The sequence below is a fragment of the Canis aureus genome, chromosome 22 (genome assembly GCF_053574225.1).
Source record: "Canis aureus isolate CA01 chromosome 22, VMU_Caureus_v.1.0, whole genome shotgun sequence".
NCBI classification, from domain to species: Eukaryota; Metazoa; Chordata; class Mammalia; order Carnivora; family Canidae; genus Canis; species Canis aureus.
The window spans coordinates 17,557,651-17,569,683 of NC_135632.1; positions in this window are offsets into that span (position 1 = coordinate 17,557,651).

Below are 12,033 nucleotides of genomic sequence, written 5' to 3' on the forward strand. Positions count from 1 at the left end.
CAGGGAAAAGTCTCTGGCTCCAAGTTTGGGTGTCAGCAATCCTGTTGGATAATAGGCTGCATTTGCTTATCTTAGCTGCTTCCCTATCACATCTCTAGCCATGGGCCCCTGAGCACTCCATTGCAGGCTCTGGCTGGCCCCCTTCCCTTCCTGGGTTTAGCTCCTGACTCCCAAGGAAAAAAGTCCCTCTCCTCTTAGGTCTTTGAAGGGTCCTCCCCAGGGATCTTACTTGGTATTCCTCTCCAGGTACTAGCTTATACCATTCCCAGAGTTTTCTCTGACTTGGATACACTGTCCTACTGTAACATGCGTTTGCTTTGTAGACCATTTTATTCCATTTTAGAAAAGGAATAAGTTTATGATTTATAAGATAATGGCAAAACCTTACATAAATTTGTTACGGAAAGATAATATATACAAGATGTGTGTGTTAAATATACAAAGGATGGAAGGTCCAAGAGATACCTACTATTTTTGAGGTAGTTAAAGTATATGAGACACTGGAACTCAAAGTATTGGTGTTATCCCAAATGTACCAAGACACTAAATATTCATACATGAAGTGATTTTTTTTAAGATTTATTTATTTATTTTGGACAGAGAGGGGTGGGAGGGGCTGAAGGAGTGGGAGGAAAGAAGTAGACTCCCCACTGAGCAAAAAGCCTGGAAGGAAGCAGGGCTATCTCTCAGGACCCTGAGATCATGACCTGAGCCCAAATCAAGAGTCAGACACTTACCCTACTGAGCCACCCAGGGGCCCCTCATTCATGATGTCTTTTTTTTTTTTAATTTAAGATTTTATTTATTTATTTATTTATTTGAGAGAAAGCATGAGGTGGGGGTGTGCGGAGAGGGACCAGCAGACTCCCCATTGAGCCAGGAGCCTGATGGGGGGGCTCATTCTCAGGAGCCCAGGATCATGACCTGAGGCTAAACACAGATACTTAACCAACTGAGCCACCCAGATGACCCTCCTGCATGAAGTCTTAATGCAGACTATAACAACCAGTCTGGCCACATCCTCTGACCAAAATATACAAGTAACACCCCATAGTTGCTCACCTGCCACTTGATGAGTACACTGGTGGCCAGGTGTACTGCTGTGTCACCTAGTGTCAGCATGTGTCACTGATTCAGGGAAACTTCTAGGTGGGCACGCCTTTGCTCGAACTTCAACTCTAGACTTTGTAAGTACACCAAAATGTAAGTACATATTGGTCCTGATACAGCCAAGAGACAGATCACATGAACGTTATGTTCCCTCCAGGATTCAGGTACTGTCACGCTTCCACTTCATTGCATCTTATCCTAAATGTGTCAATCTAACCCATCTTTCCCCTTGCTTCTCCCTCTTTGTGTTTTTCCTTGATTTAATAATGAGTGTGATTTGAGCATTTAACCTGGTGTGAGACTCTTTCTGTTCTGTGCTCTCTGAGATAGTTGGCCTGATAGAGCACTCAGAAGCTAGCATTCCATCACTATATAACACCTATTCTCATACCCCTTGTTTCTCCAAATCCTATTTTGCTGACTATGACAATGAAGTTCAGCATGGGCTCCCATCTCGCATATATTTGCCTCCATCTTTTTTCCTTCCCCTCACCCACTGCCCTCTCAATAGCAGTCCTTCCCCTAATCCCCACAATGGCCTGGAGGGGGGGTGGCTAGAGGCTAGGTTATCAGAGTTAACACAAGTTCTGTCTTATAAAGGCAAGGCTCAGTCCTCCCACGTCTAGAAGGAATACAAAGCCCATTCTTTCAACTGCTGGTGAGACCTTTGCTATTCCTGTTGTTGTTGTTGTTGTTGCTGTTGTTGGGTTTCTTTTTTGAATCTTAGGAGCAGGACATCTGGGTGGCTCAATGGTTGATCTGCCTTTGACTCAGATCATGGTTCCAGGGTCCTAGGATCTTTTCCCACATTGGGCTCCCTACAGGGAGCCTGCTTCACCGTCTGCCTCTCTCTGTGTCTCTCATGAATAAATAAATAAACTCTTAAAAAAAAAAAAAAGGAAGAAGAAGAATCTTAGAAATCCCTGTTATAAACTCCTTGAAGACAGAGACTATTTTTCATCTTCACTATTGCACTTCGTACCATAGGGTCTAAGACATACCACTTTTCTCTGTGCTGAACTCAGCATATATTAATTTATCCATTTTATTTATTCATTTTGACAATTCAACCCCTTACATCTATCTAGTCCATAACCAAGTCCTAGCAGCGCCACCAAAATTGTTCTTAAATCTGCTTCTCTTCCTTTGTTTTGCTACCATGACACTCGGGTCTAAATTATGTTAGCTAGTTATTTTTCTAGCTAGGAATATATATATCATAGCTTCCCTGCTTTCTCTTCCCTTAATAAACCCCCCTAATCTTTCTCCACACAACTGATAAGGTGATCTTAGAGAGAGAGAGAGAGAGAGATGAAAGGAAGGAAGAGGGAAAGAAGGAAGGAAGGAAAGAAAACAGCCAACTTTGTAACTCTGGAATCCTTGAAACCTGGCATATTCTGGGCAAGTTTCTCAATCATGGGAGAAGCGTGTCTGTGACCCCACAAATGTTGTTGTTGTTTTTTTTTTTTTCTCCTCAAGTAAGCTGTATGCCAAATCTGGGTCTTGAACTAAAGCAATCCCTGGGATCATGGGTTGCATACTCTACCAACTGAGCCAGGCAGGGGCCCCCTTTTCTACTCTTTTTTAAAAAAAGAAATTAGGGGCAGCTGGCTGGCTTGTGGGTGGAGTATGCGGCTTGATCTTAGGGGCTGTGAGTTTGAGCCCCATCATGGGTGTAGAGATTACTCAAATAGATAAAACTTTTAAAAAAATAATAAAATGAAGAGCTTTAAAAATAATTAAAAATATTAAAATACATAAACAAAAGAAGTTAATTGGCTTTCTACCTTCCCTTCACAGTTAGCTGCAAATAACAGAGATCCAACTAAAACCAGTGCTAGCCAAAAGTGGAGTTATTAGCTCAAATAGTTATGAAATGTTGCTGATCTGCTGACCCTAGACCTGTCTTAGACTGAGTTTCAAATGATGGTCTTTCTTCTCTTGCTTCTGCTCTTAGCTATCTTTTTCTCTGTATTTCAGTTTCATTTTCTGACCTGTTCTCTTCATATAATGGAAGTTAGCTCTCACTTCATTCAATCTTACAGCTATAGTCCCAGAGAAAAAAGACACCCTTTCCATGTACTGATTATAAAGGTGACTTCAGTTGATTCACTTGAAGTCAAACCAATCATAATCATTACTGTAGCCAGGCCCCCCCACTCACTCCAGGGGGTAGAGATGGAGTTCTCAAATAAGGAGTCTTACCAGGCCCCTGTGGAATGAGGGGACTGGGGCTTCCAATGAAAATGGGGACAGAAACAACAAGTTCCAGGAACTTTTTTTTTTTTTGTGGAGTAGAGATGGGAAGAGATTTTTTACATGTGCCCAACTCCTTGTCTCTGATTATTGATGGTGGGTTAGTGGGTCTTTTTTTTTTTTTCCTTTCCTCAATAGGCTATAAGCTCCACCAGGGCAAGGATCTCTACAGTGTTAGTTCCCAGTGTTGGTTATCCTTGCGCTTCTAGCACACGGTAGGTATTCACTCCCTCATTTGTTCAGGAAAAAAAAAAAAAAAGCGTGACAGGTTCTAAAGACACAGGTAAGAAAAGACATGTGTCCCTGAACTCAAGGAGCAGCAACTTATGTGGATGCATTGGGCCAGTGTTTTTCAAACTGGGAGACTCAATGGGTGGTGAAATTAAGTTGGTAGATTGCCAACTACAATTTTTAAAATGTGAAATAGAATAGAAATAGAAATAGAGGGGCAGCCCAGGTGGCTCAGCGGTTTAGTGCCGCCTTCAGCCCAGGGTGTGATCCTGGGGAGCCAAGATCGAGTCCCACATCGGGCTCCCTGCATGGAGCCTACTTCTCCCTCTGCCTGTGTCTCTGCCTCCCTCTCTCTCTCTGTGTCTCTCATGAATAAATAAATAAAATCTTTTTTAAAAAAAAGAAAGAAATAGAAGTAGACTAGCCGACATCAGAGTGCAGCACATATAATGAAGTATTGTTACATCACATTTTTATTTCAGTATAAATATTATAAATACACACACACACACACTCAATGTACTGTGATGCAGTGTGAAATGCATTCCTTACTGGGAGTTGGTCAAAAGTTTCAAAAAGCCTACCTTAAGCTGCCTGGACTGAAATGTGATAAGATAGTATCCTTCCAGTTCAGAGCAACCCAGAGCTCCAGAGACTGAGTCATGTCATCACTGGGAAATAACACCTGGGAAGCTCGTTCAAAGACCCAGAGTGGAAGTGGAGACACAATTTCAGGATGCTGTTGCAGGGTGAACTCTGGATTTCTGTGCTTTGGTTGGCTTGTGTTACATCCTCAAGGCCATTTAATCATATGTACATTCAGGTGTGTTTTCTCCACCCCCCCACCCCCCCCATAACAGATGACTTAATCATTTTCAAAGTTGAATACAAAATTGCATTTTTTTTCTGTTACATATGGTTGAGCCATAAATTGAAAAAGAATCCAAACACAAAAACACTGAATTAACTAAATTATTCCTAGAAGAATAGAACTCAGGGAAGCTAGAGGACAGCAGTTAGTATGGTGTAGAAAGACCAGGGGCTATTGCCATGAACAGAATCTCTACGTCAGCATTTACTGGCTTTGTGGATTCAGAAGAAGGGACCTAATCCACATTTGCTAAAAACTGACTCAGCAAGCCCCTCTGTCAACTGTGGAAGGTATAAAAATAAACATTGTATCTGTATTGTTAGGAAAACCACAGGCCCAAAATGGTGTCTTTTGGGCTAGGCCAGGTTCCCAAACAGGGGCTTAATACCTAACATAATTGCAAGTTGCAACCTCCTTTCAAAATGTAAATCTTACCCTGTCTATTAGCAATTTTCTGATAAGCACCAATGAGGTAATTTCTCACATGGCCCTTTTCCTTCCCCAAAGGAAGATGAGGCAATCTGTATTATAAGACCCCCTACTTTTCCCCATAAGGGAAGGTGATCTTGCCTGAAACAATGCTTTTTTTTCTTATAGCTTTCTTTCCCTATCCTGCTTTCTATAAAAACCTTCCATTTTGTACAACTCCTCAGAGTTCCCCTCTACCTGCTTGATGTAATGCTGCCCAATTAATGAACTGTTTAAAAAAGCCAAGTAGGTCTTTAAAATGGACTCAGTTGGGTTTTGTTATTTAACAATATCTTGCCAAAAAAACAAAAAACAAAAAACAATACTTGTCCCCAAAGAGTTTACCATCAAATGGAATTACAAGTGCATAGACAAAATATAGTCCCTTGAGGTTAATATAGTTTATCAGTAATAAAGCTCATTTATGTTTTTCAATTAGTCATTTGATACTTCCAAAAATATGGTTTGAGGATATCTAGGTGACAGACTCTGCTGGGGATGCAAAGAGAAATAAGGTATTACCCTTACCTTGAAGGAGTTCATTCCAATAGAGTTTTCAGTCTCAAGATATCCACAGTATTCACTAAAAGTTAGGCCCATTTGTTAAGGAGTCAGGCAGATCTGGGTTCAGTTTTAGGTATGTCACTTCCCAGCTGTTGTTAAACCTTTCTGAGCCTAAGGATGCCTAGGTGGCTCAGTGGTTGAGTGTCTGCCTTTGGCTCAGGTCATGATTTTGGGGTCCTGGGATCAAGTCCTGCATTGGGCTCCCCATAGGGAGCTTGCTTCTCCTATCTCTGCCTTTCCCTGTGTCCCTCATGAATAAGTAAATAAAACATTTAAAAAAAATAAAAAATAAAAAAAATAAAAATTTAAATTTAAATAAATACATAAACAAATAAACCTTTCTGAGGCTCATTTATATGCATCTGAAATAATATTATATATATCTGAAATAATACTACGTATCTGGAAAATACATATCATCATAGACTTATTTCCTTGGCTAGTAGGAAGATTAAATGAGTAAATTCAGATACTTAATCTGGTGCTAATGGATAGTAGAGAGGCACTTGATAAATTGTTTTCTATTCAAACTGTATAAAATAAAGAAACATTATTCTTCAGTGTTTAAGACTTCATATAGAAAATCAGATACATTCTGAAAAAAAAAAAAAAAAAAAAAAAAAAAAGAAAATCAGATACATTGTGGGGAAAAAAAGAAAAGAAAATCAGATAGTTTTGAAGAACTAGATATTGAAATTCGTGAATGAATGAATGTCCGTATATGCAGATGCGATATAGATAATAGCTGTAGATATAAGACATTCTTTGCATTTAAATTCTGAATTATTGAGATGCCTGGGTAGCTCAGTGGTTGAACACCTACCTTTGGCCCAGGCCGTGATCCTGGAGTCCTGGGATGGAGTCCCACATCTGGCTCCCTGCATGGAGCCTGCTTCTCCCTCTGCCTGTGTCTCTGCCTTGCTCTCTGTGTGTGTTTTTCATGAATAAATAAATAAAATCTTAAAAACAAATAAATAAATAAATTCTGAATTATTTTAGGGTTTTCCCCCTCCTTTAGGTTATGTGTTTCCTCTACACGGAGTTTCTCAGATTTGGATCTGTATCAATAGGATTGACTGGATTTGCTACAATTACAAACAGCTCCTAAGCCTCAGTGGTTTAACATGGCAAAGATTTTTTTCTAGATCATGCGCGGTCTGTGTCAGCTCCTGTCGGCTCTCCAGGATAGCTGTCCTTCTTGTATTGGGTCAAAGATTTTGTTCCTTTCCTGTGGACCTTCATATTAGCTAGTGAGAAAAAGAGAAAAACCCACTTCATCTCTTCAATGCTTCCACAGAGAGGCTGAGAGGTAACAGATACCACTTCTGCTCACATTTCACTGGCCAAACAAGTCTCAGGGCTCCACTCAACTTCAAGAGTTCTACCTAACTTCAAAGGAGCAGGGAAGTACAGTCTTCTCAAGTGCTCCAGAGGGGAAGAGTACTGGAAATATTATCAACTGATGGTAATGGCTACCTAAGTCATCCCATGCTTTCTAGTCTTTTTTGTTTTTTGTTTTTAAGATTTTATTTATTCATGAGAGACACAGAGAGAGAGAATGGCAGGGACACAGGCAGAGGGAGAAGCAGGCTCCATGCAGGAAGCCCTATGTGGGACTTGATCCAGGTCTCCAGGATCAGGCCCTGGGCTGAAGGCGGTGCTAAACCACTGAGCCACCCGGGTTGCCCTCTTGTTTGGTTTTTAAATAGCCATATTCCTTCCTGTCCCCGGGACCCTTGCCTTGGCTGTTTTCTCTGTGCCATTCTTTGCCTGTTAGTTTAGACTGAGACAAGTTTTCCCTTTCTTAGGAAAACTTTTGCTTTCCCCTTCCATTATTATTTTCCTTCCTTCTTTCTTTCTTTCTTTCTTTCTTTCTTTCTTTCTTTCTTTCTTTCTTTCTTTCTTTCTTTCTTTTTCTTTCTTTCTTTCTTCTTTCTCTTTCTTTTTTTGAAAGATTTTATTTATTTACTTGAGAGAAAGAGAGAGCATGAGTGAGAGAGGGGAGGGTCAGAGGGAGAAGCTGACTCCCCGCTAAGCAGAGAGCCCTATGAGGGGCTCAATCCTAAGACCCCCCAAGATCAAGACCTGAGCTGAAGGCAGATGCTCAACTGACTGAGCCACCCAGTGCCCCATTATTATTTACTTTCACAGCATCAGGCGCCCCCACCTTATGGCACTTGGTTGTAATTTGCAGTTAATCATGTGATGACTTCATTAATGACTGTTTCTTCCTCTGTAGCATATGCTGTAGGAATGAAGTTGTTTTGTTCAGCCCCATATTTCCACCACTTATTCCAGGGCCTGTGACTGTTACTGAGTGAATGAAGAAATGAATATTCTCAAGGGTCTGGGAACATTTTCTTACTCTCCAAAGTGTCTGTGTATTATTGGATTTGAAAAACACAGCCTTGTATGAAATTCTCTTGGCAGCTGTTAAGGAGATACTTGAAAAATACTTACTGATTTCATCCTGAAAACTGAGTCTGGATGGAATATCTCTAAACCCTCTGAGTGTGTAAGTCTTGATCTTATAAGAATATTTATCTGCCTCTTGACCAGTCTGGGGGATTGAGGACTAGGGAAGGCATTTCACATTTCACTCTGGTCCCCACCCTTTCAGACTGTGCAATCCAGGTTTTTGTTTTCAAGACCCATCCTACACCTGCAAATTTCCCTATTCATTTGCATAGGTATTTCAAGACTGCTCTAGACTTGTGATCCCTGCATGATTTCAGTATCAAAAGTTGGTATAAAAAGACAAACTGCCTACATCTGGAAATAAAACTTGATTAGGGATGCCTGGGTGGTTCAGTGGTTAAGCATCTGCCTTAAACTCAGGGTGTGATCCCAGAGTCCCAGGATTGAGTCCCACATTGGGCTCCTGGCAAGAAGCCTGCTTCTCCCTCCGCCTATGTCTCTGCCTCTCTCTCTCTCTCTGTCTCATGAATAAATAAATAAAGTCTTAAAAAAAAAAAAAGACTTAATTAAGAAGAAGCAGAAGTTCTAGAAAACCAAATCTTCACTTTGGCCTTTCCCTAAGGAAAAACATTGTGATGGAGCCCATTTTTAAACTAAAGTAATTCCCTTTGAAGTTAGGGCTTTGTTTTGCAAATATAAAGCCTTTGAGCTGCCTGAGGAGCTGAAAATAAGCTTCCCACTAAAAATTCAGTAGTGGATGAATGAGGGCGAAACTACAAATAGGCCACTGGAATTGGAGTTTGAGACATTTCTGCTTTGACACCTTCCTAATGGGCCAGAAAATTCTTGGTTCGATGTGTTCAAGGTGGCAGATTATTTTTAATGTTAATGTTAATTACATTACATCATCTTTCTTATTTATAGAAACAGGTTAAAGGGGAATCCCAGGTAGCTTGTCCGAAACAACAAACAAGGGCAGCACCTTTTTTGATAAATAGTTTTCATTCCAGAAGGGAGAGTCACACCCAAACCCCCTGGGAACCAGAGCTATAATCTTTGATCTAGCTAACTCTGCATACCAGCCCTAACTGGTTTTAAAAGTGCCTGATTTATTGTTTTCCAACATTCAACTTCTATTTCTTCAGTGCTTGACACCATTCTAGAGTTGCAAGGTAATAGGATTGAAGACCAATTGCACTTAAAGTACAGTGTGATCAGCCTTCTCAGTTTTCAAGGCTAGTCCTTGAACCTACTTCCTGTCCTTCTAGTGCCCTCATTGCCACACCAACTCTCACAAGGCACCACCCCTTCCTCTCTTGCTTTTTGCCTCTTCTTCCTCAGTGATAGTCCTTTCACTAAATTACACCCCACTTATGGATTTTCTTTATATATAAAAATACATTATATATAATATATAATACATTAAATATATACTGTATATGTACATTTTCTTTATAAATTATATATTTAATAAGTAGTGATGATACATGAACATGATAAATTTCAAATAGCATAAAAGAATAACCATAAAAATAAATTCTGCTCTTCAACCTTGTTTCCCAGCGTCTAATTATCTTTCTTCCGGCAACCCCTGTTAGTTTTTTATGTCTTCTTTTGTTTTTTCTTTCTTTTCTCTTTTTTTAAGATTTTATTTATTTATTCATGAGAGGCACACAGAAAGAGGCTCCCTGCGGGGAGCCTGATGCCAGTTGGACTTGATCCCAGGACCCCAGGATCACGACCTGAGCTAAAGGCAGATGCTCAACCACTGAGCCACCCAGGTGCCCCTCTTATGTCTTTCTGATGATAATCTATGCTTAACCAAATAGCAGCATATTTTACTATATCTGTTTCATTGAATAATATTTTGGAGATTGTCCCAGATCAGTTCATATAGAAATGCCTCATTTTTTTTTTTTAAGATTTTTTTATTTATTTTAGAGAGAGAGAATGTGAGTTGGGAGAGAAGCAGAGGGAGAGGGACAAGTAGATTCTGGGCATCCCACGACCCAGAGATCATGACTTGAGCTGAAATCAAGAGTAGGACGCTTAACCAACTAACCACCCAGGTGTCCCCTTCATTCTTTTTAAAGTTGCATAGTATTAAATAATTCATCTATAACCTTTGTGCATGTGTGTATGTGTGTGTGGACATGTCTAGGTGTTTTATAACATTTTCCTTCTAAGCCTTATATGTTTATTACTTTGCTTTCCAGGCAAATGTAGTGTCTGGTTCCCCCTTGAGTAATCTCTGCATCCCATCTGCCTCTCCCTTTCTATCCTCTTCCTCCCATGGTTGATGGTCCTGGTGTGTATATGACTGGACATTTTTGTGCTGGCATTTTTTTAAAAGACTTTATTTATTTATTTATTTATTTATTTATTTATTTATTTATTTATTTTAGAGAAAGAGAGAGCATGATGGGGAGAGGCAGAGGAGAGGGAGAGGCAGAAAATCTCAAGCAGACTCTGAACTGAGCACAGAGCCCAACACAGGGCTTGATCCTGAGATCATGACCTGAGCTGAAATCAAGAGACACTTAACTGACTGAACCACCCAGGCACCCCTTGTGCTGGTCTTTGATGGCAGTTGAGGAAGGGAAAGAGCATGTATGCCCAGAGCTGTGAGAAGAAAAGGTTGTTTGAGGCTTTGTTGCTTTTCTAATATGTGAGCTCAGTATCCAGGCCTCCTCCTTCAGAATTTAGAAATGAGGGATCCCTGGGTGGCGCAGCGGTTTGGCGCCTGCCTTTGGCCCGGGGCTGATCCTGGAGACCCGGGATCGAATCCCACATCGGGCTCCCGGTGCATGGAGCCTGCTTCTCCCTCTGCCTGTGTCTCTGCCTCTCTGTCTCTCTCTGTGTGACTATCATGAATAAATAAATAAAATCTAAAAAAAAAAAAAAAAAAAAAAAAAAAGAATTTAGAAATGATACCTAACTTGCTCTATGGCTTTGGGCAATTCTTTTAATCTTTCAGGGTTTTGATTTCTTTCTGGGTAAGGTGAGTATGCCATATAATATGATTTCTAAGTTTCCAGTCTCCAAGCTCTAAAAAATAAACTTTCAAATACTCTGCTGGTGAGTGTGTTAAGAGCATATCTTTTAAGATGGTAATCGATCAATATCCTTCAAAAAATTTTTTTTTAAATAGTTCCTCAAAAAAAAAAAAAAAAAAAGTTCCTCAAAGCCTATTTCTTTTTTTCTTTTTTAAGATTTATTTATTTGTTCATTTATTTATTTATTTATTTACTTACTTACTTACTTACTTACTTATGATAGAGAGAAGAAGAGACAAGCCGAGGGAGAAGCAGGCTCCATGCCTGGAGCCGGACAGGAGACTCAATCCCTAGTCTCCAGGAGTGCGCCCTGGGCCAAAAGGCGCTAAACCTCTGAGCCACCCACGGATCCCGTTTCCTTCAAAATTACAAATATCTATACCTATTGATCCAGTAATTCTACTTCCTGGATTTAAAAAAAAATATTTTTTGTTTGTTTTTAATATTTAATTATTTATTCACAAGAGACACAGAAAAAGAGGCAGAAACTTAGGCAGAGGAAGAAGCAGTCTCCCTGGGGGGAGCCCAATGTGGGACCGGATCCCAGAACTCCGGGATCATGACCTGATCCAAAAGCAGATGCTGGGGGATCCCTGGGTGGCGCAGCTGTTTGGCGCCTGCCTTTGACCCAGGGCGCGATCCTGGAGACCTGGGATCGAGTCCCACGTCGTGCTCCAGGTGCATGGAGCTTGCTTCTCCCTCTGCCTGTGTCTCTGCCTCTCTCTCTCTCTCTGTGATACTATCATAAATAAATTTTTTAAAAAATTAAAAAAAATAAAAAAATAAAATGTTCAAACCATATAGAATGGTATAAGACAGGTATAATGGTAGGAAAAATTCTATGATGGGGGGCAGCCCTGGTGGCGCAGCGGTTTAGCGCCGCCTGCAGCCCGGTGTGTAATCCTGGAGACCCGGGATCGAGTCCCACATCAGGCTCCCTGCACGGTGCCTGCTTCTCCCTCTGCCTGTGTCTCTGCCTCTCTCTCTCTCTAGCTGTGTCTCTGTGAATAAATAAATAAAATCTTAAAAAAAAATTAAAAACAAAACAAAAGCAGATGC